The following is a 22905-nucleotide window of genomic DNA, read 5'->3' as shown; positions in this document are numbered from 1 at the left end:
CAGTTGCCCTGTGGGGAGAAAACGAAATATCTTGCCTGCAAAAATACCTTTTATTTCGTGACAATTGGAACTTGAGCAAACAAAAAACCCATCGCAAAATATTTTCCCAAACATCAGTGCATCTGTGCACAAAGAAAAAAGTGTCGATCACTCGAGAAACAAAAGTATTAAATTGGGTTGACTTTTAAAAAATAAATGAATAATTTCACGTCCACAAACGACCTTATCCATACAGGAAACGCGGCATACACAAAAACCATCGAAGTAACAATTTTCGGTCGTCTGGGATAAAACAAGAAAAAACAACTAAAGATGCACGTTATCCTACATAATCCTCAAAAACAGTGATTGAGGTAAAATCTTAGTTCTTTCTACAAGGAGCCCTGAGGCTGTACCCACGAGCACCCGCACACAGAAATATTTATATATAAAGCCAAGGGATGCTGCGGATCTCGACTCGGGTGCGCTGCGCTACGATGTGCCCACTTGCGAATAACAGCTAGGGCATTTTGTCGTGAAAAGCGCCTCGTGTATAAATATACGCCTCATGTATAAGGCACACGCGCGTGTTTTACGAGAGAAATGAAGTCGTTAGCGCTCGCTTGGCACGGGGAGGGCGAGAACTGCTGCTCCGTGTGCATCACCTAAGTAAGTACACGTGTTTAATATGTGTGTGTGTATATACATATGAATGTTTTTCCCTGGGTGCACGCGTATACGTGCAGAAGACAGCCGCGTTTTTCCAGCTCAGCCGAGACGATAAGCCCTTGCTAATTTCAGGAATCTCTTTGCACTGGGAAAAAAAATCCCGCGGAATCCTAATTGATCGAGGCGCGCGTTATTAATGACCGCCATTCGTTCACCCATGTGTAAGTATACACGTGCCCAGCAGCAGCATCAGCGTAAACGCTAAGGGTTCGCCATGCATGCATGTATATAGCTCTCGTGCTTTATATTACGTATATAAGGTGTCCCTTTTTTTTTCAGCTGTCCAGCTCGCGAGCGCGCACTTAACAGCGAGGAGATGCAATAATGAAGTACGCCAGTTTTAGCGGTTTATTGCGTACGCTGGGAAGAGTTGCGCAGAGAGAGAGAGGAAGGGGGTGGGATGGAAAGAGAGTGAGAGAGATGTGTTCGCGAGCGTAACTTTATTTGGGAAGATCGAGGATAGCGGAAAACTAGCGATGGCGTGGATGACTTATTGGCCGGCCGTTTCAACTTTATGGGCGTAGTGGAGGTGGATTTTTGCGGGAGCCTTAGTGGGAAATCCAGCGAGAGCTGGGCTCTCCTCCTCCTCCTTTTTTTGTATTTATCGCGGGATGGATCGTTAGAATTTTCATGGGTTTCATTGTTCGGATATCGTAATATAGCTGGGACGATGGGTGTGTACCGGTGATAATATACCTTTTTTTTTTTTTTTTACTCATCTCGGGAGAATGGGTGGGTCGATTATTTAACCGTGTCTCGGATTTGTGAGATGCGTTAATTTTATTTCCCTGGAAAATTTATTCAGCGATGAAGTTACTTATCGAGTCGCTCGGCTTGTCTCTGTTGTGAAATTGTCTTTTTTTTTTTTTTTTTTTTTTTTCACTGTGTGACTCACGACGTTGCTGGACACATGTAAATTTTAGAGGCTCGATACATCCGCGTGGATGAACGATGGCTCTCAATTTGATCATCACGATGTTGAGCACTTTTTTTTCCTTCTTTTCCAGCCTGACTTTTTTGTGTACAGTTTTTTATCGGACTTGGTATTGTTTACAAATCTTTACACGGATATTTATGTCATCTCTACTATTTTCGCATAAGAGAATTCCTCAAAAAAAAAAAGAAAAAAACAACCGTATGTAAACACACGTTGCTGTTGAGTTGCGAAGTTGATTTTTTTTTCGAACGATCTTTTTGCGCACGTTACGAAACGCTCGAAAAACTCGTTTTTTTTGAAAGAGCGCAAAGGTAAAATGCTTTTAAGTATAGGCTTTGCTGCAAATTAACCGAATGCAACGTCGAGCGCAGTAGCAACAACAACACAACCAGAGAAGTTCTCGTCGATTTCAGGGTCATAAAACTCGCTTTTACTTTAATTCATCCGCGCGCTCGAGCAGTTGCTTATAGATGTGTATACCTACGCGTGGAATAGCAAGTAAAATCTCAGCCGCAGCTCTTTGTCTCCCAGCTTTTGAGAACACTTGGAGATTTACTCGACGCAGGTAATGGGTCAACTATTGCGTTATGTATAGAGTTTATAGTTGAAAGACAAAATAACCGGACGAGTATAAAAAATTTGCGTTCCATGCGCAGAGGAAGAGAGGTCATTTCGGAAGAGAATCACTCAAGTTCGCACGAGTGAGAGTCAAGCTTACGTGTAATACACGCGCAAACGACAGGGGTTTTCTCATGCAAATCGACGCCTCTCCTTTGTCCACTGGAGAATTGATTTTTAGAGGAACCCACGCTTGTTTTCGGAAAACGACGCTCTTTCAAACTCGAAAGTAAAGAGACATTGTTTCCCTCCACTTTTTTCTTTTCTTTTTTTTTACAGCTCCAAACCAATAACTGTTAAAGCCTTTGTCCGCGTATGTATAAACGAGCTGAGAAAGACGAGCTTTGCATTCAACGTTGATTCAAACGATTCGACGTAGCGGGTAACGTGAAAAAGTTACGGAAAAATTAACACAAACGCCGTGCAGGTACCCTCGACATCTGTCGCTCATAAAATTTCGCGCTTGACAAAAGGCCGCTTATTAACGTGCGGCTCGTTTTCTCCGTTTGTGCTTATTATACGTACACTGCCGCGAGACCAGCCGACCATGTACCTTATACCACCGCCCAATTAACCCGTGTGCGATTAACCTGCTGTTGCTGGACACAACAACGACTTGCTCGTCAAGTAGAAAGTTCGGCAGCGTGGCTCGATCGCGCTGTTTGTAATTGTACATACCACGAAGCGAAGGTCGCTCACGCAATTATTATCGGATGGCCAATGTATCGCGTGTCCTACTCCTTTGGAGAGTTTTGTCCGCCGGTTTGGGTGAAAACTAATTCGGTGGTTTGCATTTAGGAACGATGGGAATGCAAAGTCCGTGAGAGAAACTGGGATGGGAATGGGAATTAAAGGAGAGGACTTTTGCTCGCGGATGGTGGGGGGGGAGGGATGAGGGGGAGGTGCTGTCGTTCGGTGTTTCGGGTCGGTGGTGCTGTGGCGCGCGGATGAGGATTTTTATGGGGTCCGAGTCGTGCGAGCCAGCGGGGAACGCTTGGAATTTTCGGAGTCAATCCCTTCGGCTGCTAATGCCGTGGCTGCGGTGCTGCTGCTGCGTATATGCGATTTCTCCTTAGTTAGGGCCCCTCTGTCTCTCTACATCTCCTCCCGCTTGGCCTTGCAGCTTTCGCCTTTTCATTTTTTTATTCCTCCACGGCTCTTCTTGTCCTTTGCTCTTTTTTTTTTTTTTTTTTCAATTTTTTTTTTTTGTTTTTTTTCTTTTTTGTTCAAGTTGTTGCTCATCCTCTATATAACCACCGATACGTCTTTTCAAGGCGTTTTTCTTTCGGAGGTCCGCGCGCCGTTACTCTTCTCTTTTTTCGCGAGCCACATATCTCAGTTCCCGGTTTCCTTTACTGTCCCTCCTTCTCTTTGGGGTCTTTCAAACTCACAGTGCAATTAAATTTATTGGTAATATTCATTTGGAAACTAATGAGAGAATTTCAATTACAACAATAGTTGTACATTCCCATTATGCAATAAAGTGAGTTGATTGAATGATAATCGTAAATTTTTTATTTGAAATCTTACTGCTTGGTGATGGAATAAGTCAAGGAGAAACTGTAGTACTCGAAAAACGATTTTTTTTAACAACAGCATTCAGAAAAATATCTATTTTATCACAATTTTTTATACGATACCCATCTTTGAAAATATTTTGTCTTACGTTACGAAACCCTTGTATATATTATATGACACACAAGTAAACGTGGACGTATAACCCGAGGGTTACATGAAATCATTGATTGCATTTTAACAAATCTTTCTCACACATGTGAAAGCTAGCACAGATAATTCCTAGAATTTTGTTGAATCATCGCCACTTAAAGACCAACAAAATGTAATAAATTGGGAAAATTATTTTATGAAACATCTTTGTGTTTATCATAATGAATCACTTCTGATTCATCTGTAATTATTTAGTGTTACTTTATGACAATTTTAAATAAACTTTTCTGTGGTAGCTATTGTTACTAGCACATACGTTAAAGGCTTTTCTTTGTAAGTTAAAAAAAAAAAGATTTGTTAAACTTTAGCCAAAAGTAAAACATACTTTACAAGTATTTTCTACTTAACGATTAAAAAGCTATTAGTCCTTTCTATCGTGTTGGATATTTGTGTTATCATCGTCATTACGCGCTCCTTGAATTTTGTCAGTAACGAAACGTACTTTTCTCTTTGTGTCCAACTTTGACTGTTCAGTGCACTGTTAGTTTGATGCAGACAGTTGTCGGATAATATGACAAGTGTAGCGTCCAGTCGTTGAAAATCAAAATACACAAGGTAAGTTTTTTATATTCACCATTAGCCAGCTGAAACTATTACTCAACTGAAAAGTAAACATAAACTGTTATCATTGTGTTTTCTCTGACTTACAGGTAAATATTTTATGGAAAAATTTTTCATTGTTTAAAAATCACTGCATCAACATCCACATCAGCTCGAAAAGCCAACAACTCTGTAAGCTAATAGAATTTCGGCTGGTTTACCACAGATTACGAATATGTTGAGAAGTCGTGGTCAAGGCTCGAGTGGCACGGGTGGTAGCACGTCGCGGACACCCTACTGGTGCCACATCTGTATGGAGTATTTTAGCCACGAACAAGAGCTTATAGCCCACAAGGTATCCCTGCATGTTTGGAAATGTAAACAGTGTTCAAATACCCCTTACGCTACATTGGAACAGCTTGAGATACATGTGGAAGAAAGGCACTCGAAGCAACGGCAGGTGTCGAGTATGAAGTTACTTTCCAAGTAATTTCCATGAAACAAATAGTGCAACGTGACAATTTGAGATAATTGTAAGCTTAATAATACCAAAAAATTTCCTGCATTGCAAAGAGTTTTTTTCCAGTTAGTTTTATCAAAAACATTAGCTAATGAAAGAAGTCGTTCAATATCACGAAGATGTGACGATGCCATATGTGTGATCACAGTAAAATAGCTATTTATCATTTTTTATACTTCCATTAAGTTATTGGAGACAATGTTGATTTGTAAATAATTTTTCTCAGCACACGTTAAAATAAATTTCCATAGAAAAATATTTGTTTCTGTTTTAATTATTATTAAAAATTAAAGTTTCATCATCACAGGAGATTTGGTTTAACTGCATACTAATAAACATTTTTGATTTAAATACATTGCAATCTATTTATTTTCAGTTAAATGGGAACTAGTTATAAATACCAACGTACTTTTTGACCGTAAACTAATTTAAATTAGCGAAGCAAATTTCATTAGATGATGAAACTTCAAACATTTTTTTCCTCCATTTAATGACATTTTAATGTTTTTTTTGATAATTCTTCCACTTTCAATAGTGAAGACTTTTGACTGCCGACTTTTAAAAATTTATTGATTTACTAATACCTATTTCCATGACGAAGAAGATATGCTTTATATCCATGCTAATACTCTAACTAATTATGTTTCTTTTCAATTGTTTTCCGATACATTTGGTTGGGCCAATGCTATTTTTAAGAAACAAGAGTATATGGTGCAATGTGAACCGGAAACACTACAATATTTTCGCAAAAAAGGAAAGAAAATGGAAAATTTGCGTTGAAACAATGAGGGACGAAACAAAATCGTTAACATGGCACCTCCATCCTCGATGAGCCCATTGCCAGCCACATAATACGCATAATTACATAATTAAGGGAGTATCGTTACAAGTAGACCCGCAAAACGGACATAATTTATTTGTCCCGCGATCTCCATTCCTCCCCCTTATGGTCTTCTTTCTTCCCATCTCCCCGAACGTATAGCCTGCGTGTTGCTCCTCGTCCCCTTCGCGTCGCTTTGTTTCTCGCGAGAGAGAGAGAGACTCCGAACCTTAATTAAACGAGGCAGAGTGGGAGGAGGAGACGGATTTCGTTGACTCGCTCGAGGCATTTCCGTTATATCGAGGGACTCTCTGCTGCCGATGCTACAAGTGAGGCCCTGCAGTGGCAGCCTCCTCCTCCTCCTCGCGGCTTCAGGGCCGACTGCTCCCCCGATGCCCCGAGGAGTTGGTATGCGCCTTTACTGCGCAATGTGTATGTGCACATGTATTCTCTCTCTCTCTCTGCCCCTTGGACCTGTTATATCAACGCTGGATTGTGCGGTGCAGTTCGCTGCTGCTTTTCTTTGTGAATTGAGATGAATTCTTGAGTTGTTCTCTCCTCATTCTCCGATAAGATGTTGGATGTTATGTTGCCTTCCTTCCTCTTTAATGAGCCCTTACAACTTTTTGTTGTTGTTCCCGAGTACGAGTTCACAGAAAATTTGGTAAACTTGGGCTCTTTGTTCTTATTTGTCCATTAATTGTCTCACTACTAGACAGTCGATTCAAAAATGGCAAGCAACGTTTCAACTAATTGTATTTCAAATCCGACATGGAAAAAATGAAAGAATGGGAAAACAAAACCTGCAAACAGTTACCCCGTCCTCGTTAATAAGCTCACCTCATCTCCCCTGCATGGGCGGCTAATTAAGATAAAATGCGTATTCAATTAGAGCATTTGTTAATTGACCAACGAAAGCACTGCCGGTACACAACAGGTCTAACAGTATATTACATCAAGAGCGCCAGTGTGGTGCACTGTGTGTTGTACACGCGTCCCAGCATGCATACAACATGCAAACGCATACATTATGCACAAACCTTATATACACATGTATATACACACACACGTAGCAAAGCACGGCTTCTCTCTCATTCCGGTTCTCCCTCTCTCTTGGCACTTTTATCTTTTTGGCTGCTGCGGCAACAACATCAGCAGCATAAGTTATATATTGGATGCATGTGGCCTCTGGCGCGTGTGAAATCATCCTAGACATCTCGATGCCTCCGAGGGAAAAGCGCAGCCACTTTCACTGCGCATGACGACCGCAGATTTTCATTTTTCCCCCCCGGGCGCCACCGCACGGTTACCGTGAGGGCCCAACCTCGTGTGCTTCCGGCGCTTAGGGGCAAAATGAGATATAGCTGCGTATGGTACGCGAAAGGTGCACAGCTTTTCTATTAGCGAAATCTCATGTTTTTTTGTTTTTTTTCGTATCCTTTAGAGGCTCGATCTGATGGATGTGAAAATCGACTTTCATCATTATAATAGCCTCAGTCGTAGGTTGGTGTACATAACACACATTTCATCAGATTGATTTCAGTTTCATTTCATATGACTATAAAATACCTAATTATCACTTGCCGTGGCTGGTGATCAAAGCACTGTACCAGAAATATGTATTTCAAATAATATAACTATGGAAAACATGATTGGTTGAGACAAAAATCGGCCAATTGATTTTGAATGAACGCCAAAATCGAGGCAGAGATAGCGATTGAACCAAAAAGACGAGGAGTGAGCGATAAAGAAGGTCGAGCATTAGACAACAGTATAGGAGCCAAAGATGCAGAAGAGAGTTGGGGGGGGGGGGGAAATAGCCCAATAAAATTCGAAAAAGCACAAGAGAAGGGGGTAGAGGAGGTAATGAAAAAGAAGGGAATACAAGTGGTGGAGGGTAGAAAAAGAAAGAGCGAGAGGCAGCGGAGATAAGCAAAATCGAGAGGAAAGAAGAAAAAGAATTAAAAAAAAAAAAAAAAAAAAAATGAGATGGACGAGGGGGTGCTGCAGAGCGAGACGAAGAGGGATAGACGCTGGGCCGGAGCGGGCGATGTTGAGATATGGTTTTCGCTTTGGTGGAAGTAAGATAGAAGTGCGTGGAGGAGTCGGGCTGTATCTCCCGGCGAAGAAGGAGGAGTAGGGCAAAAAAGAAGACGCGAGAACAGCTCGGAGGAACCATGGAAGTAAAAAGTGCAGAAACCAGTCTCACAGGCTCAAGGCTGCCCCCTCGGGAGGAGGCTCGAGGGGCCCCTTACCTGCCCGCCGGCTGGCTTGCCAGAAGTTAACTCGCCGACCATCCCACTCTCTCTCTCTCTCTCTCTTTCTCTCTACCTGCTGCTGCTTTGCTACCCGCACGGCTGATATGCCTTCTTGCCTCGGCGAGTATTATACCTTTATTTCGAATCGCCCTACTGTTCGCACAGCCTGACGTGATGCTGTACGCCGTTGTATATATATATATATATATACATGCACGGCTTTAAAGATGAGCGCCTCCGCCTCATTGGCTACTCTTTTTCTTCTTCATCTTCGTCTTGACTCTTTTTTTTTTTTCATCTTCCCTTTTTCTGGATTATTGCGATGTTGCAGGAGCGCCTGATGCCTGCTTACTGCGGGAGTGGTAATAAATGTTAAGCGAGAGTAAACAATGTTTTTCTGCCGGCCGGAGATGAGATGAGACTCGAATCGGTGAACGCCGTGCAATCGACAAATACTGGGCTGTTTGCCAGTTTTTTTTTTTTTTTTTTGTTATGCGAAGAAAGTGTAATAATAACACACAAACATGCGTGGCTAAACTTGTAAAATCAGGGCAAAAAGTTTAATCACAACTTGTATAAAAATTAAGGATTCTGCGAGCCATTGTGCTGTAAATAATCCTTTGTAGTTGGATTGTTGAAAAAATTGTCATCAATTACTAATTGCAATTAGCTGAGAAGACGATATTGTGTGTGATGGCACACTCATTCATCTCGTAAAAATGTAAGGGAGTCTTACGAAATCGAGTAAAATAAAGATGATTGTTGTCATCCCTCGAGACATTGTCGTTGAAAACGATGCCGCAGACAGTGGGTCGAAAAGTATACTCTTCGTGTCGCTAATAAGTATCATACCCGAAAAGAGGACGGTGAGGTCCCGGCAATTCATTACCTCATACCGCAAACTCATTGTTGTTTCCCAGACGCCTCTCACTTTCTTTCTTTCTTTCGTTATCCCCTTCAGCAGCTGCTGCGACCTCCTACTCACAAAGAAATGTGCCGGTCACTGCCCATCGGCTTCTCCGTTTCTTCAGACACCCGCTCGTTTCACGCAAAATCACCCGCAACGCCTCTCCCTCGCACCTCTCGGTGTCTTTATTAAAAAAAAAAAAAAAAAAAAAAAATAGCCCTCCAACGTGGTCCCCGTAACGCGCAACGCACAGACAAAAGGGGCCCTCTTAATGACTTTGCCGCGTAAAATTCTCACAGAGTGAACTTTTCGTTCAACGAATCGAGAATTTCCGAGCGAAGGCGAAAAATATTCGCCCCGTTGATTTCGCAAACGGATGCATCGAGGACGCGAAAGAAGGACCGAGGTGCTCTCATTAGAGGATAAGCCCCCGCGAGTGATGCACGTGCCCGAGTGTGTGTGTGTGTGCACGTGCACGGGTCGAAATCGAAATAAAACGAGAAAAAGAGGAGAGGGAAAGAAATCAGCAGAGAGAGAGAGAGAGAGATAAGCGAAAAATGCAGAATGACTGATTCCTTTTACGGGCGCTGCGGTGTATAAGAAATCGCTTTCGTGATTTCGTATTAACTAAGGGGGCGAAACGAACGGGAAGGAAGAGCGGGAGGTCCACCTCAACGCGGAGATAAAACGAAAGCAGCGAACGAGAGAGAGAGAGAGAGAGAGATACGGACCAAAGGGGGGTGGGGGTGGGGGAGGATTCGAGATTAAACACTGGTGGGAGAAATAAGTAAAAGAAGAATATATATACGGAGGGACTGTGTTCCTTTGGTGCGGCTCTCGAGGCGCGAGGAAAGAAAGAAAGAAAGAAGGAGAGAACCGTAGCAGCAGCTCTTTACTCTGGCATATGTATACATGAATATACATACATACATACATACACGCCAGCAGCAGAAGCACAGCCTCGTCGGCTGGATTATCTCTTGATAAACGTTCGTTACATACTCCAAAGTATCCCCGAAGATGTAAGTGTTACCGGGAACTGCATTGCATTATTTCGCGCTGCACGAACTTGCATTTCTCTCTCGACTCTCCGAGAGAGAGCCCAACGGACGTCGTCTTTCTTTTTTTCCTCCCCTCTCCCCCTTCGTATACCCTTCTCTCCTTGTATACATACTAGCTCGACAACTCCAGTGTGTGTGTATGTACTCGCTTGCTATTTTCCTCTTTGCTCGTATACACTTTGATGGAAATAATAGCAGCGTCTACCTTTTGTTGTTTCCCTCGAGTGCAGTGCACATGCCTTGTACTTCGGTTGCTGTAATTATTGGCTATGATAATGGCTTCATTGGCGTCGGGTGATCCACGATTTTTGCGTCAACGATGGCCAACATTTGCCACGGGCTGGCGAGCAACTCGCCGATGAACCAAAAATTTGCTTACCGATCCTGCAGAAAGTGGCTTTTTTGCTCGACTCTCCAGATGGAGTGACACCAAAACTGCATATGTATGAATATACTTTTGCAATAAACGATCCAAACCTGGATGATTTCAAACATCCATCCGCCATCACTGCGTCATTGATTCCAAACGCTTATTCGGTATACCAGGAGTACAGGCTGCCGGTCGAGCGTATACGTATGTACACGGTGATGCCTACACGGCGTTACGTAAGTTGTAAATCATGTGAACGGATGGCCGAGTATATTATTCCTCGGCAGCTTTTCGCTCCATCAACTCTCGCATATTATACACACGCGCAGCATCATCTCGAAGCAGAAGAAGCTCAAGCGAGGCAGAGGAGGAGGAGGAGGAGGAAGAAAGGACCCTTGACTTTGTTTCGCCGCGCGCTGGAGATTAGTTCGCGCGAGGGGGAAGAAAAAGAGAGGGCCGGAGCCCAAAGGCGGCGCGAAGGATGCATTATCTCGCGACCGATCGATTCGTCATAGATTAAGCGTCGCGAGGAGGAGGACGCGGAGCTGGACTCGCTCGAGCGCACACGCGGAGACAAGGGGGGGAGATCGCGTCGAAAGTAAAAGCCGGGGAATCCGTACAGCCGCTAGCGTTGCGCAAATTTTCGCCCGTCGAGCCGTAAAGGCTCCGCTGGTGGTTCGGCAGAGAGTGTATATTTTGAAGATGATTTTGGTACCGTTCTTTTTGAGCCTTGCTCACCTACACAGGCTCAATTTGTTACTGCAGCAGTTGTACTATTTACCTCACACCTGGAATATCAATATAATATATCGAAAATCAATAATATACGATGCTGCATCGAGACAATTAAGAACAAAATGCAGTAACAATACGACGAAGCTGCACAGGTGGATCACCTGCACTAATGCGGACAAAAAGCCCTCGCTTACACTATCCTCTCTCGTTGCAGCGACTCGTCAGCCTCTCCATTATTGCAAAAATTCCCATGCTCGCACTCTCGTGGCGCTCGCGGGCACTCGCGTATCACATTATACACTCATGCAGGTTGTTCTTGGGCTTACATATTATGTTGGGTATCGAGGGATAGATGCCTGCATCAGCCGGAGACAAGAGCAACACTCGCGCACGTATAATAGAAAGTAAAAGCGCGTCCTGGCATACACACAACTATATGTGTAACATTACGTTGTACATGTATTATATACGTGCATGGATCGCGTTGTAGATGGTATATGTACGGTCGAGTTGGAACTTTCGCCAAGATCGACGATTGTACGTGTATATGTACGAGCGTTTGATGCGGCTCTACTCTGCGCCGTGTGCCCCATACGAGCATAATGTATTTCATTATACATAAGAGGTTGTGTGTGTGCGAGGGTGTCGCGTAGGCGTGGGAGCGTACGAGGAGGCCACCGGCTAATCGGATGCTCGTCTCTTATCGTCTTTGTGATGGTGCACGTGTACACACACGGACACGTGCACGTGGTGTGGGTGTGGGTGTTCACGGGAGAATAATAAAAAAGAGAGTTGTGACGCGCGTGTCCTGCTGGACAGCCCCGGGGATTGAGCCGGAGACGCGGCCGACGCGACGCCTCGCGCATACGCTGACGCTGTGCTTTATGAGCCGGGAACTCGAATGTGGGATAGAGCTTGTTCTCTTCCTCTTTTTTTTTTTTTTCTTTTTTTTTTTCGTTTCACGACTCATGGGGCTACTGTATTTTTTCACGTGCCGAGGTGTCGATCGATGGACTCCTTCTTGGGATACTTGAATTTTACCGAGGCGCAAGCAATGGGTGCGCTTTACAACTCTCGGTCGTGTCGGTCGTTCGTTACTGGGTAGTGGAAGTTTGCGAGGTGCGCTCAAGTTTATTGGCTGGATTGCTTGGCCGAAAAAAAATAAATTAAGTTTTTATATTGGTTTGAACAATAATTGAGCTTTGGTACCTCGTGTACAGGAACAATAAGGCCCCTTTATGGGCCCAACACTTATTTGTTGTACTACATGTAGACCTTCAGATTACCAACGCAAAATCAATATGAATCATTAATGCATGATTATGGTGCTGTAACAACTCACCATCTCTAAATGTGTACAATTGATGATCCCTGAGTGTCACTAGAATCAAACGAACGAGAGAACCATATTTTATTCAATGATTGTCGATAGCCGTGGGAAATCTTTTTTCTCGCAAAAACACTCGCCTTCTCTATATACCTATACTTTTGCGCGTCGGTCCACCTCTTCAGCTTCGGCGAAAAAACCATATATTTTAATCATCCATTTCCATATATCCGCGAATCGTTGTTTTAATTGAGCAGTTGTCGGTTCGTTAAGTAAAAAAAAAAAAAAAAAAAAAAAAAAAAATTGTATGAAATTTATCGCCGATTGCACAACGTTTACATATTTCAAGAGAAACTTCTTTTTTTCTTTTTTCTTTTCGACTCTTGATTATACGCGATGTACGTACCATACGCTCAGAGCAAAAGCCAACCTGCCACCTCAACTGTACATAAATATAGAGAGGCTCGTCAAACCTTGTCAATTGGCGATAACGCCGCAGGTCAATCGGCTCTGTTTGAAAGCACCAAACGAGCCCTAATAAAACGCGCAAATGAAAAAGTGTGCGTACGTGTGTGTGTGTGTGTGTGTGCGAGGGAAAGAAATAGGAGGGCAAAATCAGGAAGCTGCGTGTAAACACATCTATAAATCGTATGTGCTTTGTTGGCCGGCCGGTTGCAACACGAGAGCCTTTACTTGAATAGGTGCACCGGGTTGAGGGACACGGGGGAGGAGAAAAACAGTGGCGTATAATACGTACAACATACGTATAGAAGCTGCAGTTGTAGCACACAGTTGGTACATTATATACGTACATGTATATATACGATTGTTCGTGCCTCCAGGAGTTGTGTTGCCGCGATGTTGACCAGCTACCTCCCCATAATTGCCCCGTCCGCGTAAAATATAATTGCGGAATAATTGAATTCGTTATCTCACAACTGCACCCATATACTGGTCGCGGTATCCGGCACGGGTACATTTATACAGATATATATACCTATTTTACGCGTCTACACGAGCCTTACGTATTTACTCTAATTATTTCAGGTACATTTTTTTATCTTCTCCTCGTCTGTACGTGTACATATATATATATATATATATATATAAATCGCCATAGGCCAACCTCTTCTCGCTTTTTCTTCTCACATATTTCGTATTTAATTAATATCGATCCGGTATAATATATACTCCCGACACGATACGTCACCTCTGAAACCCACACAGCCCAAGTATTTGAAACATGTGCCATGGGCTCCGCGTTATATATTTACTTGAATAAAATAAATGATCGCAGTGCCATTAAAAGGAAATAAGAATAGCCACGCTGTGAAAATGCAGGCAAGCACTGCCATAAAATGTATGATGCCCGCGTATTCTCATTTCAAAGCCGGCCCGTGAGAATCGAGGGTCGATTGAGAAGTAATGGTTATCGGTGCACCCACATACAAAATGACGCTCTTCTCTTTACCATTGAATTTTGCCGAGCAAACGACCGTCAGAAATGGTTTCTTTTTTTCGCTTCTACTCTGCGCCATCGTTTAATTTTTCACCTCTAACAACAAAAATACCAGCTCGCGTTCCCCTGTCATAACACCAAAAGTCCCCCGCTACGCATACACCCTTCACTCAAGAGGGAAAGAGAACATTGTACATATATACGAGCCATGGGGCGCGCAGTACGGGTACACTTGCGTATATTGGCATAAATATATGGTATATTGGCACCAACGTGTGTACCTATAAGTAAGCGACTCCGGCAAAGTAAATCGAATCGAAATCTCTCGTGCCGTCACTTCGCCATACATTTATGAGTGCGCGCTCAACTGCGCAGAGGGGCTATATATAATATGCACACGTAATGTGTGGCACATATATATAATGCACATAAACTACCTCCGTATAAGAGCTTGCAGTGCGTTATTGGTGTATTGGTACAAAACGTCAAGAGGGACCGAACCGACGGGCTGTATGGTATGTTGTGGTACAGGTATAGTGTACCAGATGCCGGGCACCGATTTCCTATAGCGGGTATAGTAGAGTACGACGACGACACGAGGACTGCCGGTGCAAGACCCGTTCGTTCTTTGATTCAGCACCGACGACGATGACGAGGAGCCTATATTTATACAGTGGCCGACTTTTTGTGTGTATGTGAGAGCGTGGAATATAGCCCCCAGGGCGAGAAATATAGCTACCGCGCACCATTACACAGGTACCGGCTTCTGTTAAAGGCCTCTGCACGTGTGTAGCTAGACTATAACATACTCTCGGGCTGACGATGGAGAGGCTTTTTAGGCCTCTCTGGGACGTTTTACGCGTTTTTGGCATATTTTTACCATCATTATTGTCATTATGGGGCTCATCCGACAGCACCTGCTACCGAGAACCATCGACTCGGTTTGGGCATAAATTTCACGATTAAAAAATGATATACGAGCTTTTTATTCCTACGTATCCTCTCTTCGGTAGCTTTCGGTCTCTATCACGTGCCGGTTCGTTGCGTAATATATATATGGTATACATATACGTGTGCTGAAATAAAATGGTGATTGATGGTGCCGTTTTCCATCGAGTGAATAAAACATATACATATATATATTGTACGTTTTGGTGGTAAAATCTGGTCGCATGTATTCGTAATTAAAATGTAGTAGCGGATGATTTAAACAATCGTTGTGCCATACAGATGCACATCATCTGATGCTCAGATTCGCAATTTGCCCGCACGTTCGTACGTACATTTATTTGTATGTACAGGTTGGCAATAAAATAAAATTTCTAATTATAGAACGTTCCCGCGTACACGCGTCAACTAATGGTATTACGTGCGCGATGGCAGGGAATCAAACGTTTTTACTGCCCCGCCAACAAAACGCGAATGCACCGGCGTGCGTATAAATATAAGCCGTTGCGATGCCGATTTCCAAACAACGAGCTAATACTTATGTATAGTTATTGATCCTTACGTAAGAAAAAAAAAAATGGAAGAAAAATAAAGAGGCGCACACACGCGTGTGGATGCATATGTATTTATTATACAGCCAGCAATGATGTTTCGTGTGCGTACGTGTATAATGTACGTATATGTAGGTCCGGAGCCGAAATAATTGCGCAAGCTCCGAAGTTCACGCGATCTATTATGTTACAGGCCTTGTATCCTTATACTCGTTCCTCTCACGGCTGTGGGTCGACGCCGTACACGTAAGTATCTCCGTGGCGATCGGCAAAGGTAAAATTAGGATTTCTCTCGAGTCCGAGGAAGCCAGTGTAGAGGCTTAAAATAAAAGATAGGCTTTGCCATGCACGTCAAAGGAGCCCCCCACGCTCAAAGCAACGAACGATAAGTTATATACATGTATTTTCCATACGCCGAACCAAGCATATACAATACCGATGCCGATCTACCCGTATATATACACGTACAGAAGAAGGAGGAAGGTATAGCGCACGTTGCCCACAATTATTCTAACCACAGAGCACATGCAGCATCAGTAGCAGGAGCTCCTGCTATGGCTCGTGATGATGATAATGATAATGATGATGCGGCCGTTGTTGTTGCTGCCGTTTGCCGCTTATATACATTCGAAAATCCACGGTAATTTTCGAAAGGCCACGACGCCGCTCTCTCCCGGTCGGCGTTTATTGGCCCCTCGTGCGTGCATTTTCTTGACCAGTTGCCTATACGTATATGCATACGTGTGTGTACATATATTGGCATATAATACGGGGGGCTACTCCCGTGCACATGTATATATACACGATGCATCAGACAAGAGAGGAAACAAAGAGAGAAAGAAAGAAAAGAAGGGTCTCGGTATATATTATGCAGTATGTACGACGAGAGGAGGCGCCTCTGTACGTGTCCGTATGAATGCACATATGCACGCACTGCCGAGATTGGGAATTAGAGTCGGGGAATAAATGTATGTATCCTCACCCCCCCCCCCTCGTGGGGGCCGCGTATGGTAGCACCGAACGCGGCCTTGAGTGTCTGGCTGTAATTGAGAAAGCTCCTGACACGGACGTTATACCACAACAACGCGGAGACTACACTCTCCGCTTATACCCACTGCTCGTATAATAATGGGTTCGTGTCGTCCCTTTTGTACGCGCTTACGGAGGCTCTGATTGTGTGTATATGTATACGTGTAAACGGGGTGGGAAAGGGTGGTAGAGGCGCCATTTGTAATTAAAAGCGTATCATATACGCTTTCGCAAGTGATAACTCCCCGCGGCTTTTTACGCGCCGGTAAAACTTGTACGGGCAAACGCGTACCCTTTACTTACACGCCTCTCCCTTCCCCCCCCTTGAAAATCAGTGGAAACTCACTTGTGCAGGCGTGATGAAGTTTTCCTCCGATGAGTTGATGCAGAAGAGTCGTAATGGCGATAGTTTTTTTAAAAATACTCATGACTGATTGCAAGGGTGTAATCGAGACAGCAGCTGCTTGTTTTTTTTAAAGAAATATCCTTTGTTTTCCACCGCGTTGTTTAATCGATGCACATTGTATAGCCACAGAAGCGTTGGAACACTTGTTTTCATAATTACATTCCTGCGCAAGGATTAGAGCGGCTTACGTGTGTGTGTATTGTAACGTTGGCAGCACAGTTGACCTTCGATTCTGCCTGCGGAAAATATCGACTTCCACGTGTCTACCGTGAGAATCGCACGCATTGTCCTTCACCTATTATAGTCAACGTGCATTACCTTTGTACGCTGCGTATACCTACTTCTGTGTATATATATATACACGCAAACTGCTTGGAATCACCAGCCGTATAAAATATACTCGCTTGAATATTCTCATACCTATGTGTATACGTATACCCACACCATTTTGCCTTTTACCTTCGCGCGTCAGAGTTGCGAAATTAAATCTGTAACGATCCAACTGTTGCTATTATCACATTAAATCCTACACAGGGTAGATTTGCGTCAATTTATTTGCTCTGGTTTCCAACGAGAGCGTGGGTTTTTCAAAATCATTCCGGTCGCTCTACATCGCAGGGAGCACTTGCACAGTTTCTCGAACAATTGACTTTTCTGGTCGCTAATTATCCATGGGATGTAAAATCCACGTATCCTATATAAATATGTTGGACAGCCGTAAAATTAAGACATCACCTTGAATTCACTGTTGAAATGGGAATTACACTCTGCTGTAAAATTTTCCCTTATCCTCGTAACGATGATTCGAGGGAATCCGAAAGGACTTTTTCGTACACGTACGGCAATTTTCTCGTTGATCGCACCTGTGCTCGCCTGAACTTGAGCGCAGCTCGCGCACCAACGATTTTCTAGCGACGCCCTCGCTATTTACCCTGAGGCACTGAGTTTTTTTTTCCACCGTCTCCTCCTATCTTGCCTCTCACTTGCTGGTAACACGAGGCCAGTAATGGTTGCCGCTAGCATATCAGGTGTATGATTATATACCTATACTCTGCGAGCCGCGACGAAATATTAATTGACGCAAAAAAGAGTCAAGGTGCTGATCTTGGCTGCTTATTGTTCTCTTTTTTAAGCGAAATTTCGCTGCGAGGACTATTGCGATAATAATCAAGGATAAAGCGCTCAGCGATGATTCGCGTCCTTGATTGATATACGCTGGAGTGTCGTATCGTGTACAGCGTAATGTCGTTGTTTTGGTTTTTGCCGTTGTGCCGGGTGATTGCGATGCTGTGAGAAAACTGGTGGTATACAGCAATAGAGACCGAATGGCTGTTTTTTTCCCCATCCGAGATCTGGTGGAAGAGGTCGTTACTCCAATCTAGATTGAACAGGTTTTTTTTTTCTTCGCTCATTCACGGCTCGATTTGCTTCTTACGCGAGCTCGGCTCGAGGCTTTTTTTTTTTTTTTTGACGACACGTGCACGCACACTTATACAATGAATGTTGTGGTTTCCATAAACTTGGTTTCACCTGCAAAGCTGTTTAGTTGTTGAAAATTTATTGCGTCGAGCGAAAAAACCAAACGATACAAGTTGTCTCAAAAACGAAATCATTCATTGGATCAATTCTAAATGACAATTAGTGGCTGTACTGTGCACACTAATAATTATACTCTTTTGAAAGTAAAAAAAAAAAAAGTATCCACCACCGAATTGTTGGTCCTCACGTAATCAGTGAGTATACGGAGTAAAAAAAGGGCCAAACAGGGAGCCAGTCGCCGATAGAGGTGCACCCGCAACTGTACGATCGTTTGCTTGCTCACCCACCCTTGATGAGGCTTTTGCAAAGTGTAAAGGGTGGCAGTGCAGGGATGACGACCGAAGGAAGCGTGTGGAGTTCACTTTACCTTAAATCATAATTTTTGAAATTACAAGCAAAGCGCTTCGTGGACAAGCCAACGGGGAAGGGTAGAAAAGGAAGAAGAAAAGGGGCGTGCTCGCAGTTTCGTACGCCGATTAGCTCGCGCTTTAGCTCGCTACACACGGCCCGAGCCTTTTTAATCTTTCTTCTCTACGCTTCTTGGTTTTTTTTTCCCCCCCTTTTTTTTTGCCTTTCGACACGTGGGCGTACATGCAGCACGAGTTTGAGCAAAAATTTTGAGGATGCACACGTTGACGGAACGAATTCGGGTTTCTTATGCTCCGAGAGGGATAATACATCGGAAAGGAAAATTGTAAGCGCGTGTATGCGATACTCGGGCGATTATGCTCTCGGTGGAGGCGCCGGGCACAAATAACAGGGTCGCTGCGCAGGATCGTGCTTCGAGAGCAAAGTAGCCGAGGAGTCCTGGAAATCAAATAATTGCGCTGTAACGCTCGGAATTTCGTTTTCTGGTGCATAAGTTTTGTTGCGGCGTATCCCTCGACCATGGGGTACAACTGATACGACCGGTGATTAGTCGTGACGGCAATTTTCTTTTTTCTTGGTACCTAATAGACCATCCGTGCCCAGCTTTGATTTTTCAAGTCCGAAGTTTCAACGAGAACAGGTTTGATCGCTGAAAATGAAGTTGTTATGGTGTTTACTGCTATTTTCATTAAAAATGATGTGGGAACAAAAAAAAAAATTTCCAGGTAACTCTCATCCACGAGAAAAAGTAAAAACCAAATCACGATACTCTGCGTCGATCTTGCCGAACAGCAGCTTCTCCCTTTTCTCTGCACGAAAATTTTTTTTAGCTCCAGCATGATGCTGCGATTCAACGCAATGGTGTGGAATGGGTGTACACAATATATATACACGGTTTGGCTGGAGCTGTTTTTTTTTCCCGATCGCTTTAATCGCCAATTGTCACGTTACATTATACGCGGTAGGAAAAAAAAAAAAAAAAAAAAAAAAAAAAAAAGAAGAACGGAACGAGCGAAAGCAATCGCGGAGAAGACGAGGTGGAGAAGAGCGCATCGGGGGATATTCATTTTACGTTCGTTCCGTGATTCTCCGCGATTTGCTTTTTGCCCCCCTCCGTCCGTTATTTGTGGCGCGTCGAGGCTTTTGCTCCTGTCGAGTTAGAAATGCGATCTACTTGTAATGAAAGGCTCCTTTCCGTCTTCCCCCCTCCCCCCATCCCTGCCTCTCGTGTTTTTTGTTGCCATGTAATGCGCCGGCGACTTGTTCCCTTTTTTACCTGCGAATACCTATCCTTTTTAAAGGTAATGCGTCCATTTGATTCAATTGATTATAAATATTGATAAATGTCATTAAATCGTATCTTCTACAGACATTTGATCAAGTGAAATCGGGAAAAATGATTTCGATGACGTGAAGTATACGAGAAGAACATTTACATTGCGTATGTCTGATACATTGGTACAAATTGTGTTGAGCTGTTTTTCGTGACAGGCTGAAAGTCCTTTTTACCTTTAAATACTGTTTACGTAGGCGAGTGACAGAGATGAAGACGTGAACCTCTGAATCAAGAAAATGCAAGGATTGACATGAATATTTCAGTTATTGTATCCATACCAACTGGGAACACTTTGTCAAATCACATAAATGTCCTGTAAACATTACCGATTATTTTTTTGTCCTATGACACGCACTCTTTGTCATGTTTGTTTCTTCTTACTTAATATTTTATTTAATGGTAACACTTTTGTACGATTATGCATGTCACATATAAAGTTGATGAAAAAATTTGCCCCCATAACGCAAAGACTCGAATAACAGCATCCATGCACGATCGGAGCAACTCGTGGCCATTTTTTTTTTTTTCATTCAATTTGCACGGCGAGTCGCGCTACACACAACTTTCCGGCAACAGAAATATGTCCGTCGTGTCCCGCGCTCTCGGACCCCATATTCCCATGCTATAAGTTTTCGCGATGTTCCCCCCCGAGCCCCTTTCTCCCGACTTTTATTTTCAATACTCGAATCATCTCGTTCAACTTTTTTTTTTTTTTTTTCCTCCCGCCTAACAGGTAAATACACCTACCAGTATAACATACAAACACACCGTACATGTATACACAACCCCTGTAACCTCTCAAAATGAGCAATTAATTTCCTTCCGCGGCGGCGCGGCTTGAAAAATATTCGATGTATCGCCATATGCAGTCGGTCCTTCTTTCCTCCTCCTTCTCCACTTTTTTTCCTCTCGCGCATACATACACATACTTATATATGTTTTCCCGGCAAAGCCGTAAATCAGCCCAAGAGAGCCCCCCAACCAACCTGCACTCTCGATCCTTTAAACCGCTGGAGCAGCAGAATAAGTATGGCTCGTATACGTGTATCGGATGTATATTATATTCCGGGCGCACGTACATAGGAGCCAGTGTAGCTACAGTGGAGGTGTGTATGTATACACGTTGTACATGTATACGTAACCGAGACATTGTTTATGACGGCGTCCGCCGCCACGGGACTTTTGCATCTGGCAGATTGTCGCGTTAAACGCGCTCGCGGTAGTTGTATATGGCACACGGGTAGGTAGCAGGGACCCTTCCATTCAACTCCTTCCCCCTTGCGCTGTTTTGCCCCCTTCTCTGCGGGCTCCCCCTTTTCTCATGGCGCATTATATGCATTGTGATTGTTAGCGTCTCGCTCCTGCGTATGTGTTTGAGCAGACGTCGTTCGCGTTGATTTACAGGTGGTAATTGCGACAATTGCCATTAAAGGACTTGTACGCAAGGGGCTGCGCACTCTCAAAGTCATTGAAAACAAAATAGAAAAATTGCAAAGTAGTCTCGAATAAACTTCAATCAAAAGGTCTTTTATCGAGACTATCGAGTCTCCCGCATCTCGAGAAGTTACGAGGGGCTGCGCACTCTTGAAGTCATTAAAAAAAAAATTCATAAGTCATTCTAAGTCTTTCAAAGATCTCAGAAGTCTCCAAAAGACTTTAGAGTGCGCAGCCCCTCGAGAAGTTATATAGAGGAAGAAATGAAAAAGACAAGAAGTAGACGTCACCTAATAAACGAATGAATGTAGGATGAACAAAATGAGGGTTCCGTGCGTTAATTCTCTCGTTTGTACTGCTGATACTCTATATGTTATCGAATTTTCTTGCAATTTTTCGATGTAACCGGGCAAAGCCTAAGTATATCATCATCCTCTGCACCGTATACTGTACCCTTATCTAATTTGATAAAATTAAAAAGTCTTGAGCTACCACTATTAGTTGCGTCTCTCGGCAATAATGGCGCCAGTGCAGATAGCACAAAACACCTAAACCACGGCGACACACTTGCTGACTCGGTCGTCGAGTCTCCGTCGCCTGTGTACCACTTCGGAAAATAATGATTTTCACACTGGAAAAACCGTCGGCCGTTAACTTGGTAGAATGTACACGTGCCAACTGGCAACCCTCGCGCGGACTGTAGCTGCTTCTGCACGGTCTACTCCGCATAAAGAGAGCAGGAGAGCGAGGGGGAAAAAAAAAAAAACGAAGGAAGAGGTTTTAAGGACACGCCGTGTGTGCGCGTCTGTGGCGGGCGCTTAATTTTCTGAAAGACCGACTAACGATCCTTCCGAGCTCGGGACGCTATACGAGCACTGCAGCCGCTGCTGTAATTGACAGGTGACCGCGTCGCGCGCTCCCGTATATATATATATGTATATATATAAATTGTGTGTGCATGTGCTCCCTTATAAATATACACTCTTGAACCCGAAAACCACGCCACCGACTGTATACCTGTATACTCGCTTAATAACTGTGGGAGACACCACCGGGCTCTGCAACTCTCTTTCTCTCTCTCTCTCTCTCTTGACAACGTCATCGTAATTTTTTTTTTCTTTTTTTGTCCCTCGTATAACGCGACCAACTACCCAGCTTTTTATCGCGCGCTCTTTTCGGGGTTTCCGGTGCCTGGGGTTTTTTTTTTTTTTTCGACGACAATGACGCCCTTGATTCTCGCGTGTGATATACTGGAGTTTTCCGGCAGGGCTTTTTTTTTCTTCGGCCATACGTCTCTGTTCGATC

At 43.6% G+C, this 22905-nt stretch overlaps 1 protein-coding gene across 1 annotated transcript in view; it reads left to right on the top strand.

Moving 5' to 3' along the window:
• Ser (protein serrate) overlaps nt 1-22905 on the top strand; it is a 129364-nt gene that overhangs the window by 14329 nt on the left and 92130 nt on the right. The gene's annotated exons all lie outside the window — the stretch shown is intronic.

The sequence above is a fragment of the Copidosoma floridanum genome, unplaced genomic scaffold, assembly GCF_036245765.1.
Source record: "Copidosoma floridanum isolate Cflo_tuat_1 unplaced genomic scaffold, Cflo_Japanese_pri ptg000013l, whole genome shotgun sequence".
In the NCBI taxonomy this organism is placed as follows: Eukaryota; Metazoa; Arthropoda; class Insecta; order Hymenoptera; family Encyrtidae; genus Copidosoma; species Copidosoma floridanum.
The sequence above is the reverse complement of the archived record's forward strand: the minus strand, read 5'-3'. Positions and strand labels throughout refer to the sequence as shown.